This window comes from Denticeps clupeoides, unplaced genomic scaffold (genome assembly GCF_900700375.1).
Source record: "Denticeps clupeoides unplaced genomic scaffold, fDenClu1.1, whole genome shotgun sequence".
In the NCBI taxonomy this organism is placed as follows: domain Eukaryota; kingdom Metazoa; phylum Chordata; class Actinopteri; order Clupeiformes; family Denticipitidae; genus Denticeps; species Denticeps clupeoides.
Window position 1 is genome coordinate 416148 of NW_021630085.1, and position 24658 is coordinate 440805.

The following is a 24658-nucleotide window of genomic DNA, read 5'->3' on the forward strand; positions in this document are numbered from 1 at the left end:
AAAATCCATGAGTCTTTGGAACGACTGGAGGAGTTACTCAAAGACAGACAGATGTCACCTAAAGAAGCAGCAAGAAGAGCAATCTTCTGCAGTCACTAGGATTTCTTCAATGTATTTAGGATAGAAGAGTTGGATCCCCCGACTTTATATTCAGTTATTGGGGATGATCTATGCAAAGACTGTCCAACTGAACTCTATACCGTGTATCAGATGGTGGACCAGCTGCACTTGAGGATTCTGGTAATCATGCTGAAATATGGTTGTGACCCAATCTGGCCTTTAAAATTTGTCCTGGGATAGATATGGGAATGTCATTATTCCCTAGAACAGAATCAGCAACGTTATTTTAACATGATTGTATCAAATTGTAATGGTGTGCTGGAATATGCCTGCTTGGACATCTTGCTAATGTTCACTGACCAGTCTCGACTATCATGTATGAAGAAGCTGGAGGAGCATGATGACTCCTGGATAGAGATACTGGGAGAGGACAGGTTCTTGTACCTCACTGGGAAGAGTCCTGGACCACCGAATCTCCTCACCATGCAGAAACTCCTTCAGTGCCCCGACTACAGGGAATTTATCAGTCTAAATGATCCCAACCTCACAGACACTTCCATTCATCCATAAGAAGTCATCCTTTTCAGGTTTTATTCCAATTACCGTTTATTATACTGAATGAAATAGAGGAGGCGGCAACGTGTCTTATTTTACACACAGTAGAACACAGGAAACGTGGCAGATGTTGAGGTGAGAAATAAATAAGGTCATGCTGAAGCTCAACACTATAGTCATCCCATTTTAAAAAAAAGAGCAAAACTCCCCTCTTCGCAACGCCAGGCCCGTTGTCATTGGTGTTTACGGTGCTTTGGGAAAATAGCTGCCGTGGAGGACTGAAATGACAGGATTTCTTTTTGGCCACCAACATTTTTACCTTCTGAGTCAATTCTCTTGTTCCCCAAAGAAATGAATTCGGTTTTATTCTTTTTAATTTGACTTGATTTCTGAGGGAAAAGTGAATTGAATACATTTTGAAATAAAGCTGTAACATAAAATGTGCAAGAAGTGATTCCCTGTCAATACGTTCTGGATCCGCTGTAGCTCTGATTCCACTGAAGATTTACAACCGCACCACCTGATGGGGCAATGATCAAACACCACAAATGTCACAGGAATGATTCTTTCCACACACTCATTTACCCACTTTCACAAGGTCCGCCTAGCGAGGACGGTGGTTGCCTAGCGGTTAAGGAAGCTGCCCCGTAATCAGAAGGCTGCCGGTTCGAATCCCGATATGCCAAGGTGCCACCGAAGTGCCACTGAGCAAAGTACCGTCCCCGTACACTGCTCCCCGGGCGCCTGTCATGTCCCCATCTAGGGATTGGGAAACATGACAGCAAACAAGGGGAATGTGTGCAGTGGGAATATACAGATACCAGGCCCAAGTGAGATATTGTGCTTTTATTTACAGTGAGTAGTGAACAACCAACCAAACCTAAAGTGCTACATACAACAACACAACAATCCACAGGCTACTGGCAGGTGCCGGATAGTTTTATGCAGTATTCTGTAATGGCAATGGAATGCATGAGCAACCTTTCAGCGTCTTATGACAAGTGTTGGCAGGAGTGCCAAATTGTGTAGTCATTCATTCATGATGATGTAGTCATTCATTCATCAACCTGGTTTGAACATGTGCAGTCACTCCACACTGTGTTTGACCAGTTGTGTAAGGCTTCGCTCACTTGGCAAAGTGTGAGTTTGCTAAAGTAACTGTGAGTTACTTAGGTAAACAAGTTGGTCAGGGACAAGTTCACCCACTTGCATCTAAAGTAGTAGCCATCTCTGACTTTCACGTACCAACCACTCAGCGAGAGCTGCGTAGGTTTCTTTGGAATAAAAAAAAAAGTGAAGTGAAGTGATAACGTGATACACAGCAGCACAGCACATGGTGCACACAGTGAAATTTGTCCTCTGCATTTAACCCATCACCCTGAGTGAGCAGTGGGCAGCCATGACAGGCGCCCGGGGAGCAGTATGTTGGGACGGTACTTTGCTCAGTGGCACCTCAGTGGCACCTTTGCGGATCGTCAACCTTCTGATTATGGGGCCACTTCCTTAACCGCTAGGCCACCACTGCCCATGTGGGGGATGTATCAGATATTTAACTGATAAGAACTTGATCTTAGCCAAAAGGCAGAGAAGCAAATGATTGGGTACTACCGTGGTTTCTGTAAAAACTTCTCTGATGTTGTGTTGCCACTGACTAAACTACTCTGTAAAAACTCCATTTGTTTTGTCCATAGATTGCCAGAAGGCATTTGAACATTCTAAAGTCTTGCTTCGTAATTCTCCAGTTCTCCGAACTTTTACCTTCCATTCATACTGGAGGTGGATGCGAGTGCTACTGGAGGAGGTGCTGTACTCTTGCAAGAAGATGCAAATGGATTTGATCACTCCATTTGTTGAATTTATAAGAAGCATCAACTCAATTACAGTACCATTGAGAAGGAAGCCTTGGCTTTGTTGCTCTGGATAAGGGCATCTGATAAATGCTGTAAATCTAAATGTCATAGCAACATTTTGAAGTTTATGTGGATCAACTTCCATTACTGTTAAAGTATTTACAGATCACTACCCTCTTGTCTTCCTCACTAGAATGAATAATGCCAATCAGCGTCTTATGTGGTGGTCCTTATATCTACAAGGGTTTAATATGGAGATCAGGTACAAAAGGGGCTCTGATTGTGTTTTGGCGGACGCTTGTCACCCTCTTACCCATAAATGTGATCAATGGTAAATGTTGGTTTTTAGTGATGGGGGTGTTATGTCCTGGTTTTTGTGGTGTGTTTCTGTTCTGTGTTTTTGTTGTGTTTGCAGAATGCCTGGTGATTAAGCCCAGCTGTTCCTGCTGTGGACAGCCAGAATAAAATGGGGCCTCAAGTTCCTTTTTCGGGGCTGCACTTGCCGTGCCATCCACCCCGCCCGCCTCCCTAGCATTTCCAGATTGCATCACTTCTGGTTTCCCCTACACTTCCCCTAGGAGGCAATGTAACTTGTTGTGTCGGCCTGCTATTCGGTGTTTGTTTGGTTTTCTCTGTTTTACAATTTTATTTTGTCGTTATTTGTTGTAATTATTTTCATATGTATTCTTTATTTATATATTTATTGTTTGTTAATAAAACCGTTGTTAAATTTCTCTGTTTCGTCTTAGTAGGCTTTTGTCTTTGTCTATTCTTTTGTTATGGGCCGGAACCCCTAGTCCGGCTCGTAACACCCAGTATGGACAGCCAGTTCCAGCTCCAGCTTTCTTAGGGCATATTCGCATTCCTTCCAGTACCCTACGCAAAACTTCCAGTACCCTACTTACCTAACCAGTCCTCTAACTCTTCTAGTCTTCAAAGCTTACCAATTGCAGGTGACTTTAAACGCACAACGTCAGCCCTGTGTACTTCAAACTGAAGTAGCAGCCTGACAGTGTACCTACCCCTGGAGTCACTTCAAAAATAACAAAAGAAAACAAAAGTGCCACGAAGGAAGGTCTGCATGCAGAACCATCTGTAGCATTCTACTGACTGGAGTTCGGGCAACCACTGCACGTTCTCAAACTAACACACAGGCACAAAAATGGACCATCAGTCAAACAAAATGGTGACTATCCCAGACGAGCCCCCATTCTGTCACGTCCCCATCTAGGGGTTGGGAAACATGACAACAAACAAGGGGTGTGCGGTGGGAATACACAGATACCAGTTCCAAGTGAAATATAATTTACAGTGAGCGGTGAACAACCAACCAAACCTAGCTTTGTCAGTAAGCAGGACTTATTGAAAGACTACTGGCAGGTGCCGGATAGTTTTATGCAGTATTCTGTAATGGCAACGGAATGCACCAGCAACCTTTCAGCGTCTTATGACTGGTGTTGACAGGAGTGCCAAATTGTGAGGTGTAGTCATTCATTCATGATGATGTAGTCATTCATACATCAACCTGGTTTGAACATGTGCAGTCACTCCACACTGTGTTTGACCAGTTGTGTAAGGCTTCGCTCACTTGGCAAAGTGTGAGTTTGCTAAAGTAACTGTGAGTTACTTAGGTAAACAAGATGGTCAGGGACAAGTTCACCCACTTGCATCTAAAGTATATATAAAATAATAATAATAAGTGAAGTGATTGTCACACGTGATACACAGCACACGGTGCACACAGTGAAATTTGTCCTCTGCATTTAACCCATCACCCTGAGTGAGCAGTGGGCAGCCATGACAGGCGCCCGGGGAGCAGTGTGGGGGGACGGTGCTTTGCTCAGTGGCACCTCAGTGGCACCTTGGCAGCTCGGGATTCGAACCGGCAACCTTCTGATTACGGGGCTGCTTCCTTAACCGCTAAGCCACCACTGCCCATTCCAAAAGTAGTAGCCATCTCTGACTTTCACATACCAACCACTCAGCGAGAGCTGCATAGGTTTCTATCCCAGTGGTGACTATCCCAGACGAGCCCCCACTCTGTCACGTCCCCATCTAGGGGTTGGGAAACATGGCAACAAACAAGGGGTGTGCGGTGGGAATACACAGATACCAGTTCCAAGTGAAATATAATTTACAGTGAGCGGTGAACAACCAACCAAACCTAAAGTGCTATATACAACAACAACACAACAATCCACAGAAGAACAACACACCATGAAAGCATACACAGATACACTGATACACAACAAAGGCTTATCTCTAACTCAAACTCACTTTCCTTTCACCTCCTCCTCCTCTGGCTCCTCAACAATGAGCCCCGACTGGTGGTTGGAATGGTCCTTAAATGCTCCAGTCCTGTGTTTTGATTGGCTGGCAGTTGATGAGAGAATTGGTGGCCGGAACCATAATCCCAATCTCCGCTCAGCAGACAGCCTAAAAGGGAAACACGCACAACATAAAGCAACTGGACCAGAATATGCTTCCAGTTTCCAACTGTATATGCTTCCAGATTCTAACTGGAAGTAATGCAGCAGTCCTGAACCATCTGAATTTCAGGAAACTCAACACTTAGTGCCTAAGTCACTAAGACCTGTTATTTCATTTATCATCTGATCTGATGGACTGAAGGGGCATGCAGTTATATTACTATATTTCTGGTGAAGATTTTACATTTTATATTTATATTATAGTTATATTTTACGCAGGAAACCAACAGTAGCCTGAAACATCGGCCGGGTTTTAACAGCTGCTCGGGTCTTTAGCTGCTTAAACATTCGTCACGTCATGGGTTTCCAGCATCTTGAGTCAATCACCCGCCCACTCGTGATACTAAAATAGCGCTCCGCCCTGCCCCTCTTATAGCCTACTACAACATCAAGTATAAGGTACATATTACGGAAAAACTTACTGTTACATTGACGTACGCCCACATCTTTGATGAACAAGCGCATTTATTTCACTATTAAAACTTGAGTAGTGTTTCTGCCATCTTTGTTATGGGCCCAACGTATTGACACGCATGTTTTGCGCTGACAAAATCGATGATGTTGACACGTTGCCCCAGCCCTAGTTCAGAACAGACTGGTATTAATTTATTAGTCCAAAACTTCATGTTAATCTTCCTTGTTGATCTAGAGTTTCTACACATCATCATTCTGCAACTTCTGGTCAGAATGAAGATTCAGGTTGGACTCGATTCTTATAATTACATTTAAAAAACATTTAAGGAACGTACTTATTAAATCATCAGAACTTCTCAGAAACAGTTTTTCTTCAAACAGGATTAATGAAGGAAACCCTTTTTTTAAATATTTTTTTTGTAAAAAAAAAACAAAAATATCTGATGGGTCTGAGGTTCTCGGTTCTTCTCTGGCTTCTTTGGTTTCTGCAGTGGAGGTGCGAACACAAACCAGAGCAGCTGTGACGGAAACCACAAATCCTGGAGCCAGGAGCTGAGCTCTGTGTAGGTGATTGATTCGTACCCGTAGTTCGTGTCCTGGGAGTGCTGCTGGACCAAAGTCTGGTCCAGGCTGCAGGAGGAGAGAGAGAGGAAGGACAGGCAGTCCAGGACTGGAGAATCGGTCAGACAAGGCCTCCTGGTTACACACCTTCCATAAAACAACCAAAACATGTAAACGAATGGATAATACTAATAATATATGGTTTTTTTCTGTCTCTGTGTGTGTACAGGTACCAGAGTTCTGGGGATGTTGGTACCTCTCAAAATGAGTCAGTATTGTTAGTCAAGTCTTCACAAATATTCTGTGAATCAATTAAACTACAGTTTCAACTGAAGTGGTGGCAGACAGTGGTACGAGTCGTGAAAAGACACATGACTTCTTGCATTGTACCAGCAAAGCCATCTCTGATAAGGAATGTTTTAGAATCAGCAAATCGCTCTGTAGAAGAGATATTTCCTTTTAATTTTTGTCTAAAAATTACATCGTTTTTTATTGCCAGCATTTGTCTGGGGAATGCATGTGTTTTTTTAAATGTTTTAATGTTCCATTAAAAGTTAAGTTCTTCTGATGTTTTTCCTTTGAATACCCCTGTGAGTCGCCATCACAGAAGATTCCCTTTCACCTGTAACCATATCCTTCATGTCTTTATCTGTCACACCAACCTGCTCCATATCTTCTTTCACCACTGTCACCTTTTGTCTCAAAAACGGCTATTCTTCACTTCTCTCCAGTTGAGCACAGATGTTTAAATTTACAGAAAAAAATTATTTGATTCAATTATAGTTTCATTCAGGATAATAAACGTTAATCAAAATGAATAATCTTCTGGAAAAGAATGAGGTCTTCAGGATTGGTGTAAATGACTGCGTTGTTGCTAAAGGTAAATTACCTGTAGTGAGGGCAATGAAGGAGTTTCTGCATGGTGAGGAGCTTCGGTGGCCCAGGACTTTGCCCAGTGAGGTACAAGAACCTGTCCACTCCCAGTATCCGTATCCAGGAGTCGCGACGCTCCTCCAGCTTCTTCATACATGATAAGCTTGACTGTTGAGTGAACATTAGCGAGAGGTCCAAGCAGGCAGATTCCAGCTCGCCATTACAATTCAGCTCTCCGTCAATGGCATAATAATGTTTCCACATCTATCCCAGGACAAAATTCAAAGGCCACATTGGGTCACAACCATAGGTCAGCATGATGACCAGAACCCTCAAGCTCAGCTGCTCCAGCATCTGATACACGGCATAGAGTTCATTTGGACAGTCTTTGCATTGATCATCTCCAATAAGTGAATATAAAATCTGGGGCTCCAACTCTTATATACTTTAATTAAACATCTGCATAATGTGAGATTCCATCATACCTTCTTTCACTCTGTTATAAAAGTAGTAGATTGCTATCCAGGAATCTTACAACAGGCAACGATTCTGCTTCACCAAATACATGAAGTAATCCTAGTGACTGTAGAAGATTGCTGTTTCCACCACATCTTTAAGTGACATTGGTAAATGTCTGCGTAACTCCTCCAGTCGCTCCAAAGACTCTTTGTTTTTTAAATATTCTATAAATTGTTATTATAATTCCATTATTTTATTCTTTAGAAAAATCTTACATTTTGCTAAAATAGTTGAGTGTGAGACTGACTTCACTTCTTTAGCACAATGTTTTGCATTTACAGTCTCACGTTTATCTTTTTAAGTTATGTTTTTTTTTTAAGAATAAAAGAATGGAATTACAATATTTTGAAGAAGATTCAAGAAACCAAGAGTCTTTGGACTGGACTGGAGGTGTTACGTAAAGACAGACATATGTCACCTAAAGAAGCAGCAAGAACAGCAATCTTCTGCAGTCACTAGAATTACTTCATTTATTTGATGGAGCAGTATCATTTTCTGTTGTAAGAATCCTGGATAGCAATCCTCAACTTTTATTACAGCATGAAAGAAGGTATGATGGAATCTCACATTATGCAGATGTTCAAATAAAGGATAGAAGAGTTGGATCCCGCGACTTTATATTCACTTATTGGGGATGATCAATGCAAAGACTGTCCAACTGAACTCTATGCCGTGTATCACATGTTGAACAAGCTGGAATAGAAAACTCTGCTCCAATTGCTTTACTGGGGTTGTGACCCGATCTGATCTTTAAAATATTTCCTGGGAAAGATATGGAAATGTCATTATTCCCTGGAACAGGGACAGCAACGTTATTATAACATGATTAGGTCAAATTGTAATGGCGTGCGGGAATATGCCTGCTTGGACCTCTCATTAATGTTCACTGACCAGACTCACTTATCATGTATGAAGAAGCTGGAAGAGCATCAGAACACCTGGATACAGATACTGGGAGAGGACAGGTTCTTGTACCTCATTGGGAAGAGTCCTGGACCATCGAAGCTCCTCACCATGCAGAAACTCCTTAAGTGCCTTGACTACAGGGAATTTATCAATCTGAATTATCCCAACCTCACAGTCACTTCCATTCATCCACAAGAAGTAATCCTTTTCTAGAAGAGTTTTCATTCCAATTAACGTTTTTTATCCTGAATGAAACAGAGGAGGCGACAATGTGATCATCATCGTATTTTACACACAGTAGAACACAGGAAATGTGGCAGATGCTGAGGTGAGAAAAAAATAAGGCCATGCTGAAGCTCAACACTATAGTCATCCCATTTAAAAAAAAAGAGCAAAGCTCCCCCCTTCGCTACGCCAGGCCCGTCGTCATGGCGTTCACGCCGCTTTGGGAAAATAGCTGCCGTAGAGGACTGAGATGACAGGATTTCTTTTTGGCCTCCAACATTTTTACCTTCTGAGTCAATTGGCTTGATTTCTGAGAGAAAAGTGAATTGAATCCATTTTGAAATAAAGCTGTAACATAAATAAAATGTGCAAGAAGTGATTCCCTGTCAATACGTTCTGGATCCACTGTAGCTCTGATTCCACTGAAGACTTACAACCGCACCACCTGATGGGGCATCATACCAACCTCCCTTGCAATGATCAAACATCACAAATTTGCATTTCGCTGGAACATCACAAGAATGATTCCGTCCACACACTCGTTTCCCCACTTTCACAAGATCACAATTTCCACACAAAATACTCTCCAAGCTCACAGATTAGAGACATAAACTATCTCACACTGGTTTCCAGTTAAATTGAACACTTTGCATAGTGTTAATATTTTAACCAACACTCATAGTGTTCATTTCCACACTAGGTTATGTCGACTCATTTCACTGGGAGTGTTACCTCGTAGCATTCATGGTGTTACTTTATAATTACTCTATTTATTTCATTTCCTAATATCTAGCGTGTTCATCTCTATTTCCTGTTTTACTAATAACACTAATACTTTAACACTTTACTAATAACACATTCTAATGCAATTATGACTACTGGTTGTATTTATTGAAAATCCAAGTCATCTTACCCACAGAAGCAAATGACCATATACTAATTTTTAATAAATATATTCAAAGCAGCATGGAACAAATTTACAATTACAAAGAAAATAATGACATACTGTAAATTGTTTAAAATATACACGCCTTTGACCTACTAAGTCATCATCATCATCACCAGAAGCACTTTGTAGGTCAAAGGCGTGTATATTTCAGTACAGTCGGCTTTTAGAAACTTTCAAACACTCTAAGGCAGGACTGGTTATGTGAGCGAATGCAGCTGCTGGGTTTGCGGATGGGGCAGGTGCACCCAGGCTCATCCAGGACAGGGGGGTAGATGCTGTGTGTCCCCTGAGCCCCCTGTGGAAAAGGGGGAGTGATTCTCCCCATTTTTCATCACGGGCCCTTCTCCACAGCTCTATGATGGAAATTGTATAAGCATAGACTATTCTTTCGAAACTGGTGTGTGTCTGTTTTTCAACCTTGCGTAACAAGAGGGGTATAAATATGCTTGTGAATTTACTAAAAGTGGGGAGTTCTCATAGCGAGTCCCCCCATGTGCATGTTAAATAAACTTTGCTATTAAATCAGTTGACCTTCTCCTCATTGCTGTTCCTCAGATGCTTTGTGTCAGAAGTGGGATTCTGAGCAAGTCCGTCGAGACCTGACCAGAGGGTCTGATCACCTTGTGTCTCCAAGATCCATCTCCAGTCCTCGCTTAGGATTCAGAGTGACGGGGACTGTGGTCAGCGTTCTTGGCTGGCTGCACCGGAATCTCTTCTTCATCTGAGGACAAAAGCCTGGTGAAAATATTCCCTAGCTATTACACAAGACAAACATCTCTGGACATCAGCAGGCTGTGTTAAAACCCCTGATGGGAAGCCCTGCCTGCCATCTGATCTTTTCCTCCATTATGCTAAATTGACCCATGGATTGGATCATGTGTCAAAAGGAGGGATGATGTCTGCTATTGCAGCTCATTGGTTCACAAAATGTTTCACTATTTTTGCACAAAAATACTGTCAATCATGTATGATTTGCGCTTCACATAATGTAGGAAAACTGACACAGAATACACAACAAGCCACACATCCAGCTTTTATCCTGGACTTTTCAGAGTGTGATTTTAGATTTCATTGCTTGGTGATGGTAGACAAGTGGTCACACCTCAAGACCTTACTCTTTAGATTTCGATTAATATTTAGATTAACTTGTAATTTTCTTGTTGTCAAACTTGTGTACAGAATCTACAACAGAGTGAATAAAAAGATTGTATTCATAGTTGGGGGTCCTAGTGAACTAGAATTGATCTCTTCATCGATGGTAACTTGAAAGAACGTTGTAAATCGCTCTGGATAAGGGCGTCTGCCAAATGCCGTGAATGTAAATGTAAATGGTCAAAGTGGGTGGAGGCATTACCCACATCTAAAGCTGATGCTTCTGCAGTGGCACGAGCCCTGCTGAGTGAAATTTTCCCTCACTGGGGCATTCCACAGAAGATTTCTAGTGACAATGGAGCCTGTTTTGCTAACGAGGCCATTACCCAGATTTCTCTGTACCCCGGCATTGATGTTAGAAAACATTGTGCATACCACCCAGCCAGCGGAGGAGCAGTGGAGAGAGAGAGAGAATGGTACATTAAAAAACAAACTGGCTAAATGCAGTGCTGACATGAGTCTAAACTGGGTTAAAGCTCTACCTCTTGTCCTGATGTACATGAGTATGAGGAAAAGAAACAGAGTTGAATTAAGTCCACATGAAATCTTGTTTGCAGCGCCTCCTAACACAGGTCTTTCTCCCCCCAAAAGGACTTCTCCGTTGAACAGTTCCCTGTGTGAGAATGACATGTTAACCTATTATGTCTCTCACCAAACGTCTGTCAGATATTCATTCCCAGGTTTTTTCTTTCCTTCCACAACCATCACTTCCAGCCTGGAGACTTTGTCCTAATTATGGCGTCCACATAATATGTGTGTTCTGTTTGTGTGTGTCTCTCTCTCTCTCTCTTTTTCTGCCTGCACTCCTCCCCCTTCCTGCCATGATTGGTGGGCTGTAATAAGGAAGAAGACTCAAAATGGCATCTGCTTTGGGACAAAAAGAGGAGGGTGTTGTTGGTGAAGCAGAGAAGTTGTTGGTCAAGTGAAGTTAAGCGAAGAGGTTGTTGGTGAAGTGGAGAGAGTGTTGGTGTAAAGCAAGAAGGAAGTGCTGTGAAGTGAATGGTTGTGACCAGAGGACAAGAATAACATAGACTGACCAGACCTGTTTTGTGTGTGTTTTGTTGTTTTATGTCTTTGTTTGTAATAAACGGTTAGCCCCACTGTAAGAGGGTTCCAGCTCCAGCGCACCCGAGCAAGATCAGTAAGGAAATCTGTGTCCTTACTCCAACACGTAGTGTGCCAAGCTACTTACTCAGCTTATCATGGATCAACCCTGGCAATCAAGAAGACAATAAAGCTGCCAGAGCTTGGTTGTACACTGTGGGGGACTCACAGTAGCAATAGGGCATCCTGGGGAAGGTATAATTCTTCCCTTTGAACTGAGATGCAAACCAAAACTGAGAATCAGGGTGGACTGGGGCAGAGAAAAATGCATTTGAGAGGTCAAGGACCGTGAACCATTAAGATTCAGGAGGAATATTTCCCATCAATGAGAAGGGATTTGGACAGAGGGGGTGCACGCCTGGACAGCGGCATGAACTGAGGTCAAATCTTGAACAAACCTCCACTCGGGGGATCGGGGAGAGGCCTACACTTCTTTACAGGGAGAATGGGAGAAACAGGAGAGTCATTGCATGGTACAATAATCCCTGCTTTTAAAAAGGCTTCAAACACTGGACGAATGCCTGCTATGGCCTCTGGTCTGAGGGGGTGCTGTGCTTTGTTTGGGCTGTAGTGAGACTTCGGAGTCACAACGAGGGCTTCACAAATTTGATTAGGCCCACATCATATTTGTGAGTGGTCCAGACAGTGGAAGGGATTGTAGCCAGGATTGTAGTCAGATGGAGAAAGAGCTGTCAGCAGAGCAGGGGTCAATAAATAAACAGATTTTAGACCTAATGTGTTCTGTGACCATGGGGTAGAGTAAGTGGTCATGGAGGGCGAGAACCAAACATCAGTCCAGTCAGTCAAAGTCCAGTCAGTTGCTTCACAACATGATTTAACCCAATGTCCTAAGTCTCTCCACTGGTCAGTCGAATGTTTTACCAGCGAAACATGTGGGTAACTATCTTATAAAAGAAAAAATTGTACTTGTGTCTTGGGTCAAGGAGACAGAAAGGGCACAGCGCGTGTCAGACCAGAACAATGTTATCTCAATGCTATCATTTAAAACATGAAAAAATGCAACATCATATTGGTCATTTACAGCATTTTTTTTTTTACAGAATTTACCAGACGCCCTTATCTAGAGCGACTTACAATCAGTAGTTACAGGGACAGTCCCTCCTGGAGCAACTTAGAGTTAAGTGCCTTGCTCAGGGACAAGATGGTAGTAAGTGGGGTTTGAACCTGGGTCTTCTGGTTCATAGGTGAGTAGCCAGGTCTGATAGGCAGGACTGTTCAGTGTTTATCCACCGATGATAAAGAGGAGCGGGGTGTTGAACCATAGCATAGGTCAGGGCAGATTTAGTATCAGTGGCCACTATGCCATCAGGAGAGGACCTAAGGCCCATGCCTAAACATAAGATCATGACCCATAAAATTAAATGGGCAACAATTAGAATACAAAAAAGAATCCTTGAATAATGGGTGAGTAGGGGAGGAGCAAGAAAGGGGCTCGGTGAAGTATTCTTTCACTTCCATTTGAGTAGATGTATCTTCCACTGTGCTCCATGCAAGGTAAATCAGAATTTTTTATTACAGAATAGGTGTCAGAGTTATACGTCATTCTAACACTTATTAAATAACCGGAGAAGAAAGACACGAAGCATTTGAATCCATTTTACTTGCAAGGAGAGCAATCAGAAACGCACATTACATCTCGCTTCCAAAGGCTCTGTGGTTTCTGACGTGCCTCCCCATTTTATTCAATGCAGGGTGGTACATTTGCCCCACGGCCATACCATATAAGACAATAATAATTAATGCCTGCACGTGGACTTGCTTTCTTCTACACGGTTGCTGAGCTCATGGTTGATGGTTTCCTGCTTGCACGATCTGCAGGCCTCCCTTCATCCGTTTGTTGTCTCCCTAGGTCGAGTCAGGTCCCGGTCACCCTGTCCTGGTACATTCATGTCCTGCAAAACATCCTTTGTCCTACTGACTCTTTTCTAGGTAGCTTGGTGATAATGTGTAGGATAATAAAAGTGTCATACATGAAGATATACAAGGTGATTGCGTGATAATCTTATATACATTTTCCAACATTTCCCTCCTGTTTATCGTGTAATCAACTCTCTTTCAGTTACTTTCCCCAATAGCCTCTTCCCATAGGATTTTCAACTATTAGTTCATAAACAGAGTATTACATGTATGCATAAAAGGGTCAGTCACTCCCATTCTCGTATTGAGATTCTTCGAACAGCTGCAAGTTCGGCTCAGCTGCAAGTTAATAGGTTCAGTGTCACCTGGTAATTCATATCCATCATTAGCATCTGCCAGAAGCGGATATACTTCAGCGCGATCAGCCTCCTTGGGTGATAAGTGTCTGCCACAGATATTAAAACAGATTGGGCTAGGGCTTTGTATTTTCCGAAGACACTCATCCAGGAATCCCACATAGAAGTTTCCAGTCTCGAATGCTCTTTCATCTTCCGGTTGAGCAGGCCGTCAATGGCCAGTGTCAGACTGCCTCATGCAGCTGTGTTGTTTGGGATGAATGAGCAGCATTGCTCTCCAAACATCACGCAAACTCCTCCCCTTTCTGCCAGAAGCCTATCCAAAGCGATCCTGTTCTGAAATGCCATGAGGGAAGTGGCTGACAATTGCCCATGCACAGCCTCAAAACCGCCTTGTGTCCAATTACCTAGTTTTTGGACGTTGTAATGATGTAATTGATTCTGGATGTTTGGTTAGAAACAGTTCTATCCATTTGGAGAATGCGTCAATAATAAAAATATTAAAATGGATAAAATCCATGTGTATTACTGGGAATGGGTATTGTGGCTTAGGGAACTGGCTTTGGTCTTAAGTTACCTTGAGCATTATGTTAAGCGCATATCAAACATGTTCTGCAAAATGTTTTTGAATATAGGCTAAACCCATATGCGGTGAAATGCCGTTGTACCAGTCCTACCATCCCTCCTGTTGAGACATGAGATTTCCAGTGGCTCAATATAGCAGCCCATTTAAACATATTTTTTGGTAGGATCGGTTTCCCCAGGGGTCAAACGTACATTTTGTTCTGGATAGTAGCCCCATGTTTTACCCATGTATCTATCTCGTGTGGTGCACTTTGTTGTTGCATGTCAATGGGAATGTCAGGAGTAATGAGTTGGTCTTGGTCAGTAAGCAAAACGTGTATGGATTTTTCCGCGGCTTGTTTTGCTATACGGTCAGCAAAGGCATTACCGAGTGAAATCGTGTCTTTGGAAGTAGTGTGAGCTGCGCATTTACATATAGCTAATTTAGCAGGTAAGTGGACAGCTTTTAACAAATCCCGTAGTAATTGAGCATGAGTTACTGGTTTACCATTTGAAGTAACCATTCCCCGGTTCTGCCAATACTGAGCAAATGTGTTAACTGTCGCAAATGCATATTGACTGTCAGTATAAATGGTGACATCTTTCCCTTTCATTAATTTACAGGCCCCAGTTACAGTGACAATCTCGGCAGCTTGTGCTGAAAAAGATGATGGCAAGTGTTCAGCTTTAAGCACGGTGTCTAATGTTACTACAGCATAACCCGTTAGTGTTTTTCCCAAATAATTTTTCTTTGAAGAGCCATCAACGAACACGACCTCACCCTGAGGCAAAGGTTGGTCACTTATCTCTAACCTATATTTAGCTGTGTGTTCTGTGAGTGCTTGGCAGTCATGTTGCTCTCCATCACCAGGTAAAGATAACAATGTGGCTGGGTTCAGTGTAGTGCATCGTTTGATGGTGAGGTGGGGCTGTGACAGCAACGTCACCATGCAGGAGAGGTGCCTTGCAGGGGATAAAAAGATCATGTTGGTTTGCAGTAGCAAAGCCGCCACTGCATGTCGGACCTTAAGGGTCATTGGGTGGAATAAAACTATTCTGGCACTTACTTCTACTGCCATTGACACTGCTATTACCGCCCTCACACAGTGTGGTAATGCACAGGCAACATTATCTAATTTGGACGAGAAATAAGCAATTGGTCTCAATTTCTCTCCATGTTGCTGGCTTAAAACAGAAGTCATGTATTTGTCTTTGCAGTCCACCATTTATATAAACGGCTTGCTATAGTTTTGCAAGGCTAGTGCCAAACAGCAGGTCGGCGCCTTTTCAATATCACAAAAGGCTTTTTCTTCTTCTAACGTTCAGTTCATCAGTGATGTCATTTTTAGGTTTTCAGAGTAAATTAAAGATGTGAGTGGGGAAGTAATTTCAGCGTAATTTGGCACCCAACTTCTACAATAATTGGTTAAGCCTAAGAATGACATTATTTGTTTTTTAGTAATTGGTTTAGGCGCCTGTAGGACTGCTGTTTTCCGTTCTTCCAGAATAGTTCTGCCACCTGCACTGAGGTGGTAACCCAGGTATTTGACTTGAGGTTTCCATAATTGCAATTTGTTTTTGCTATCCTTGTGCCTCTCCTTAGCCAGGTTAATTAAGAGGGCCACAGTGTCTTCTTTACATGCTTCTAGACTTGGAGAAGCCAGCAGTATGTCATCAACATAAAGTAAAATCTGACTTCCCCCCGGTGGTTGAAATTTGGACATGCTGGCATGCATGGCTTGAGAATATATAGTGGGGCTTTCACAATAGCCCTGGGGAAGTCTAGTGTAGGTGTAACGTTTCCCTTTAAATGTAAAGGCAAACCAAAATTGACTGTCTGTGTCTATGGGGATGGAGAAAAAGGCATTGCTAATGTCAACCACAGTAAAGACTTGAGCGTCCGCTCTTAAAGAATTTAACAATGTGTGTGGGTCAGGCACAAACGGAGCTCGCGGCGTTTACTGCCTGCAGATCCTGCACCATTCTCCGTCCTATTGAGGGAGCTTGCTTTTTTACCGGAAATATGGGTGTGTTACAAGGGGAATCATCGCATTCTATAATAACCCCTGCTTGTTGTAAGTCACGTATTACCGGTGTTATGCCCTGTAATGCATTGGGTTTAAGTGGGTATTGCTTAATGCAAGGGCGATTTTCAGTTTTGGGTCTGATTTGTACTGGTAAAATGCCTTTAATCAACAACAACAACAACAACAACATTTATTTCTTATATAGCCCAAAATCACATACAGTATGTCTCAATGGGCTTTGACAGGCCCTACAGTTGACACCCCCCACACTTGACCCTTCTGCACACAAGGAAAAACTCCACACAAAAAAAACTCTAGGAGAGAGAAAAAAAGAAAGGAAGAAACCTTGGGAAGGAGTGATACAGAGAGGGACCCCCTTCCAGGGTAGAGTGAGCCTGCAAACGGTGTCAGTGCAGGGTTGGATATGATATAATAATAAGTCCTATGGTTGTAGGGTTGGAGAAGTCCAGGATGTATTCAGTGTCATGGTCTAGATTACGTGTCCGTAATGATGTTACTGGTCCATTTGAAGATCCCTGGAGCTGTAGTTGTAATGGTGGTGGTGGCTGTGGTGATCCTCTGGTTTGTTTCATGTTTTGTCCTTGTAAAGCAGTTGTCAGGAACCAGGATTTATTTGCTGGTCTGATCACTGGGGTCTGCCAGTAGTCTGGGCGCTTGATTCCGTGTCTCGGAGAAAACAAACAGAAGCAGCGGCAGACGGTTGGACTGTACGACCGATACTGAAATATGTGGTATATTGGTGCTACAGTGGCCCGGTACCCTAACTAGGACAGCCTAACTGGTGAATTTAACTTTGTCTGTGTCTAACAGGGGGACTCTGTGATAAACTGGACTTTATAATTGACACTGCGTCAAAATCAAGTGAAATGAGGGTCTAGGACTTTAGCAAAAAGCCAGAGAAAACAGATAGGTTTTGAGATTGGATTTAAACACTGAGACTGTGTCTGAATCCCGGACACTGACAGGCAAGCTGTTCCACAACTGCGGAGCTCTATAGGAGAAGGATCTGCTCCCAGCTGTGACCTTCTGCACCTTTGGTATCAGTAGTGACCCCGCACCCATTGATCGAAGGGGGCGTGGCGGTTCGTGAGGAACCAAAAGTTCACTCAGGTACTGTGGGGCGAGACCATTTAGAGCTTTATAGGTTAAAAGTAGGATTTTGTAGTCAATCCTAAATTTGATGGGTAACCAGTGCAGTGATTGTAAGACTGGGGTGATGTGGTCAAATTTCCTGGTTCTGGTTAGAATTCTGGCTGCAGCATTCTGTACTAGCTGGAGTTTACTCATGCACCTACTAGAGCATCCAGACAATAATGCATTGCAGTAATCTAACCTTGATGTAATAAATGCATGGACCAACTTTTCTGCTTCATGCATTGAAATTATATTTCTTATTTTCGCAATATTTCTGAGGTGAAAGAATGCTATTCTAGTGACATTATCTACGTGCGAACTGAATGAGAGACCTGCATTAATGATGACACCTAGATCCTTCACTTCAATACTCGGTGAGATAGAAAGGCTATCCAGGGTTATTGTGTAGTCAGCCAGTTTATGCCTGGCTGCTTGAGGCCCGATTACAAGCGCTTCTGTCTTTAACAGGAGAAAGTTGGTGAGCATCCACTGTCTAATGTCCTGCAGACAATTCTCTATTTTGTTCAGCTGCTGCCTCTGGTCTGGCATTGCTGACAGATACAGCTGTGTGTCGTCAGCGTAGCAATGAAAGCTAATACCGTGTTTGCGGATGACGTCGCCTAAAGGTAGCATGTATAGAGAAAAAAGTAACGGACCTAGGACAGAACCTTGTGGAACACCAAATTCTACTTTACTGTGTGAAGACGAAACACCATTGATGTCCACAAACTGATATCGGTTGGTCAAATATGATCTGAACCATTCAAGGGCTGTTCCCTTAATCCCGATAACATTCTCTAACCTGGCAAGGAGAATAGCGTGATCAATAGTGTCAAACGCTGCACTCAGATCAAGCAGGACAAGCAGCGAGATGCGCCCCTGATCAGAGGCCAACAGCAGGTCATTAACCACTTTAACCAGCGCTGTCTCAGTGCTATGATGAGGTCTAAATCCTAATCAGTCCAATATCATACGGTCCTTGTGACCACAATGATTGGGGAATTTGTGCTAGTTGTGATTCGTCTTCCTCAGTGAGCAGAAGATGTCAGTGTACTCCAGCCTTGTTCTGTATTGTCCAATACAGCCATTTTCTGGTCAAGCCTGTATAAGCACTATGTTCCATCCTGCCACCAATGTTAGTCCAGTCCCTTGTACTATCACCTTCTTGAACTATGTTACCCAATGACTTCCAGCTTCTCTCTCTGTTTTTATACAGTGCGATGTGAGGTGGGTACCAACCGCGAAGCATTGCTTTAAGTGGGGCAGGTAAGGTGACCTCTACCACCACGCGGCCTTGGCCATCTGAGTAAACATAAGGAATGACAATCGTTGTTGGCGTGAGTCATGACAGCTTTTTTTCATATGTAGGAGAGGTTTCTTTTTTAGTTCTGATTAGTTTATCTATGAGTACGGCGTGGTCAATGTACTCATCCAAGCCCTTAGTGGATATTCCTATCATGTGTTTGTCTATCCAATTACGCACACCGTCTTTGCCCTGTTATGCAAGGCGTTTTTAAATGGTTGACGATACACACCATCAGGTCATCCACAAGACCACTATGCTGTTTGAAAACCTTTTCCATTCTAATTTTATAACCCTCAAACTCATTTTCCTCCTGCTTTACTTTCCCAATTTCACTGTAATTTGCTCTCTTTCTATACTTCTCCTGTATCTGACCTAACAAAGCCTGTATTCTGGTTGTTAATTCTACATCTTCGTGACACAGGGGCTCACCATGCGTGTTTAAAGGGGACCAGCCACCCATTACATGGTGCCAGTCCTGCCCCATGGCTTGCAGATATATTTGCTGCACTTCGACGCCGTTCAAATGGTAAGACATTCTAATCCCTTCCATATCTCCTTTAAACTTTTCCATATCTTCCTTATGCGGAGCAACGCCTTCCACCACCTTTTTTATATCTTCCTGCGTGGGAATACCTTGCCTTTGCCTCCACAAGAGTTCACTGTTTACTTTCCTGTGGTTTTTATATGGAGTGTCAGTCAAGCGACTTTCACTCCCTCTCATCCACACATACACACCCGCGCGTGCGCTCATACACCTGTATGAGTTTTACACAACTTTATTGTACTCTTACTGAACATTCTTTCACCCGGGCAGAGGAGTCCATTTCCCCGCGGAATTTAACCCTTTACGGGAGGAGTCCGCCCTCCCCACAGAGTTTAACTGCCACCCGGCAGAGGAGTCTGTCCCTCCCCACGGAACTTAACTGCCACCTGTCACCTGTCAGAGTCTAGAAGAACCAGGGTTTGCTTAAGTAACCTCTTGTTAATCCAGTTACCTCTTGTAACTTTTTATTTATTAACTTTTACTCGTGGAATTCCTTCAACACCCAGATCCCAGCAGGCGGTCGGCCCTCCAGTCCACAAAGGGGTGTTCTACTGACCCTAAGAGGTCAGCCTCGGCCGAGGTTTTCCTGGTGTCCACTGCTCCGTCCACTAGGGTCCGTGGGTATCTTGGAATCCGACTCGAAGGACCAATTAAATGTCAGAGTTATACGTCATTCTAACACTTATTAAATAACCGGAGAAGAAAGACACGAAGCATTTGAATCCGTTTTACTTGCAAGGAGAGCAATCAGAGCAATCAATTTCCCCCACGGCCATACCATATAAGACAATAATAATTAATGCCTGCACGTGGACTTGCTTTCTTCCACACGGTTGCTGAGCTCATGGTTGATGGTTTCCTGCTTGCACCATCTGCAGGCCTCCCTTCATCCGTTTGTTGTCTCCCTAGGTCGAGTCAGGTCCCGGTCACCCTGTCCTGGTACATTCATGTCCTGCAAAACATCCTTTGTCCCACGTACTCTTTTCTAGGTAGCTTGGTGATTTAATATGGTTGGTGTCTTAGAGAGGTTAACATGTGTAGTAATATATGGTGGAGATAATATATGTGGTATGTAAGGAAAGCATGTGTAGGATAATAAAAGTGTCATACATGAAGATATACAAGGTGATTGCGTGATTATCTTATATACATTTTCCAACAATAGGTCACACCAGAATCAACAATGAAAGGAATTTCCATACCATTGACAGTCAAATTAAACATGGGGAGAGAGTGAACGCTCTTCTCAGAGAGAATCGTCAGCAGAATGTGTGGAATATGTTTGTGTGTCTCTGTTTAAGCGTGATTGATCATGACCTTATTTGGAACTTCCTCTAGGGCTGCAGCCGCGCCATCGTTTGAAGCTCCACCTAGCATCACCCATCAGTCCAATTGGGGATGGCCGTGGAAAGTTTGGCCCGCTGGGTAAGATCTTTGGTCTTTTTTTCCACTTTGGTCTTTGTTTCAGCCTGTCTGGCTTGAGCGTGTGGTGCGGAACATCAGCGAGACGAACCGAGACATCAGCCCAAATAATGCAGGAAGTCTTTGTAGACTCACCGAGTCGGGGGAGAAGGCCATCAATGAAGGTGTTTCTTCAGGAGGGCTTCATATGGAGTCATGTCGTTGCCAGGATAATCGTTGTGACGAGTAAGGCCGCTGTAAACACCAGGAAGTCATGTGGGCCCACAACGCACTGGTGACAATCCTGCACAGTCCACTAACCAGCTTGTCTTTTCGTCATCGGTGTCCTCTGACTTGACAGCAGCGCACAGGGGTCCTCGACCCGACATCGCGAACTCAGGTGGGCGCTGGTTAATAATGCTGGGGAATCCCCTGTCACCTTCTTCCCACGTCCCATCACGTCACAGAGACAGACCCATAATTAGAAGGTGCCACACAGTTGCCACTGAACCGTACCGTCCCCACACACTGGTCCCCGGTACGCACTGTACCCGAGTCTTGCTGCATTTACAGTCTCACACGCTCATCTATTTAAGTAAAAAAAAAAAAAGAATTAAAGAATAAAAAAATGGAATTAAAATAATTTGAAGAAGATTTAAGAAACAAAGAGTCCTTGGAGCGACTGGAGAAGTTACGCAGAGACAGAAAGGTGTCACCTGAAGAAGCAGCAAGAAGAGCAATCTTATGCCGTCACTAGACTTACTTCATGTTTTTGATGGAGCAGCATCATTGTCTGTTGTAAGATTCCTGGATAGCAATCCTCTACTTTTATAACAGAGTGAAAGAAGGTATGATGGAATCTCACATTATGCAGACGTTCAAATAAAGGATAGAAGAGTTGGATCCCCCGACTTTATATTCACTTATTGGGGATGATCAAAGCAAAGACTGTCCAACTGAAGTCTATGCCGTGTATCACATGTTGAACAAGCTGGACTTGAAAACTCTGCTCCAAATGCTGTAGTGGGGTTGTGACCCGATCTGGCCTTTAAAATTTGTCCTGGGAAAGATATGGAAATGTCATTATCCCCTGAAACAGAAAGAACGTTATTTTAACGCGATTTAGTCGAACTGTAATGGCGTGCGGGAATATGCCTGCTTGGACCTCTCGTTAATGTTCACTGACCAGACTCACTTATCATGTATGAAGAAGATGGAAGAGCAACAGATCGACTGGAAACAGATACTGGGAAAAGACAGGTTCTTGTACCTCATTGGGAAGAGTCCTGCGCCACCGAATCTCCTCACCATGCAGAAACTCCTTAAATGCCCCGACTACAGGACATTTTTCAAACTGAATTGTCCCCACCTCACAGTCACTTTCATTTATCCACAAGAAGTCACCTTTTTCTAGAAGAATTTTATTTCCTGTTAACGTTTATCATACTATACACACAGTAGAACAGAGGAAACGTGTCAGATGCTTAGGTGAGAAAAAATAAGGCCAAGATCAACACTATAATAGTCATCCCATTTAAAAAAAAAAGAGCAAAGCTCCCCCCTTCGCTACGCCAGGCCCCTAATCATGGCATTTAAGCCGCTTTGGGAAAATAGCTGCAGTAGAGGACTGAGATGACAGGATTTCTATTTGGCCACCAACATTTTTACATTCTGAGTCAATTCTCTTGTTTCCGAAAGAAAACAAATTCTTTTAATTTGACTTGAATTCTGAGGGAAAAGTGAATTGAATCCATTTTGAAATAAGAAAATGGGCAAAAAGTGATTCCCTGTCAATACGTTCTGGATCTGCTGTAGCTCTGGTTCCATTGAAGATTTACAACCGCAACACCTGATGGGGCATCACACGAACCCCATTGTGGTGGAGGTGTTTTTGTATATACCAGCGTCAGAAACACTGCGCTGAACGGCCGGTAGTTTATCAGCAGGTACTTGAGGTCTGGAGTGCAGTTACACAATTTCCACGTTCGTTTCTTCCCCGACATCTCTGTCCAATCAGCCCGATGGATTGTGAACCCCTCCGGTTGGACTGCGTGGCCTGGAATGCTCTAGATCAGCCATGTCTCCGTGAAACACAGAACACAGCAGTTCCACAGCTCTTTATGGAATAGAAGTCGTCCTCTGAGGTCGTCCAATATGTTGTCCAAGGACTGGACATTTGTCAGGAAAACGCTTGGCATCTGTGGTCGTAGTCCGCGGCGTTTCACTCTGACTTGTGCCCCAGCCCTTTGACCCTGTACCCAAACAAGAAAATACACGCAAAACAGATAAATCTATGAGTAGTAGCATTCAACACATCGCCACTCTACTACGGCGTCTGAGTCTCTACTAGTGAGACAAGTTGTTATCTGTGAGTTTTTATAGGTAAGACCAAAAACGTAAAACGTGAAAGTTGTGAGCCTTTTTAGCGGCGAGATAAACGTTGTAATCTGTGAGCCTTTATTTTATCTTATTGGCAAGACCAGTTGTTAAAAAACTGTGAGTCCCCAGGCGAGACCAAGTAAAGCCTTGTGTGTAAAAAAAAAAAGATCCTGTTCTAAAGATCCTGTGAGCCTGTGTGACAAGACCAGTATAATGTGAAATAAAAATGGGAAACGTGGCACTCCTACTATTTCTGAAATCTATACTGTGGAAACACAGAGGTTTTCTTAAGTCTGAAGGGAAACCAATTTTTAACCATTCCCTCATAGCAGACCTCCTGGATGCCATTTTGCTCCCAAGCCAGATTTCTGTATATAAATGTATGGCTCATACTAATAGCTTTGACCCCATCTCCGCAGGAAATGCATTAGCTGATGCTGCTGTGAAGACTGCAGCATGTTTACCACTACCTCTTCTGACTCAGGTTCAGGCTCACTCTGCATCCTCCACTCAACTCACTTCAATGATTTCTCCTTCTCTGCTGTGCAGCTATTACACAAGACAAACATCTCTGGACATCAGCAGGCTGTGTTAAAACCCCTGATGGGAAGCCCTGCCTACCATCTGATCTTTTCCACCATTATGCTAAATTGACCCACGGATTGGATCATACTTACCTGGCAGGGGAGATACCGTGATCAAGAAGGCGGTTCACCCAGGACGAGGCTCAGCCATTGCACTGTAGGGGCAGTGGTGGCCTAGCGGTTAAGGAAGCGGCCCCGTAATCAGAAGGTTGCCGGTTCGAATCCCGATCTGCCAAGGTGCCACTGAGGTGCCACTGAGCAAAGCACCGTCCCCACACACTGCTCCCCGGGTGCCTGTCATGGCTGCCCACTGCTCACTCAGGGTGATGGGTTAAATGCAGAGGACAAATTTCACTGTGTGCACCGTGTGCTGTGCTGCTGTGTATCACATGTGACAATCACTTCACTTTAAATCATGTGTCAAAAGGAGGGATGATGTCTGCTATTGCAGCTCATTGGTTCACAAAATGTTTCACTGTTTTTGCACAAAAATACTGTCAATCATGTATGATTTGTGCTTCACATAATGTAGGAAAACGGACACAGAACACACAACAAGCCGCACATCCAGCTTTTATCTAGGACTTTTCAGAGTGTGATTTTAGATTTCATTGAGCTGTCTCCTGCCTAAAGGAAAAAATACTGCTTAGTGATGGTAGACATGTGATCAAAGTGGGTGGAGGCATTACCCACATCTAAAGCTGAGGTCAAATCTTGAACAAACCTCCACTCCAAGGGATCGGGGAGAGGCCTACACTCAATAAATAAACAAATTTAAGGCATAATGTGGTCTGTGACTATGGGGTG

At 43.3% G+C, this 24658-nt stretch overlaps 2 pseudogenes; one reads left to right on the top strand and one right to left on the bottom strand.

The window, feature by feature from the left end:
• Nucleotides 1-2120: 2120 nt before the first annotated feature.
• On the bottom strand, nucleotides 2121-2209 carry LOC114782615 (uncharacterized; annotated as a pseudogene).
• A 21727-nt stretch (nucleotides 2210-23936) lies between these two features.
• Nucleotides 23937-24090, top strand: LOC114782614 (uncharacterized; annotated as a pseudogene).
• The last annotated feature ends 568 nt before the right edge of the window (nucleotides 24091-24658 follow it).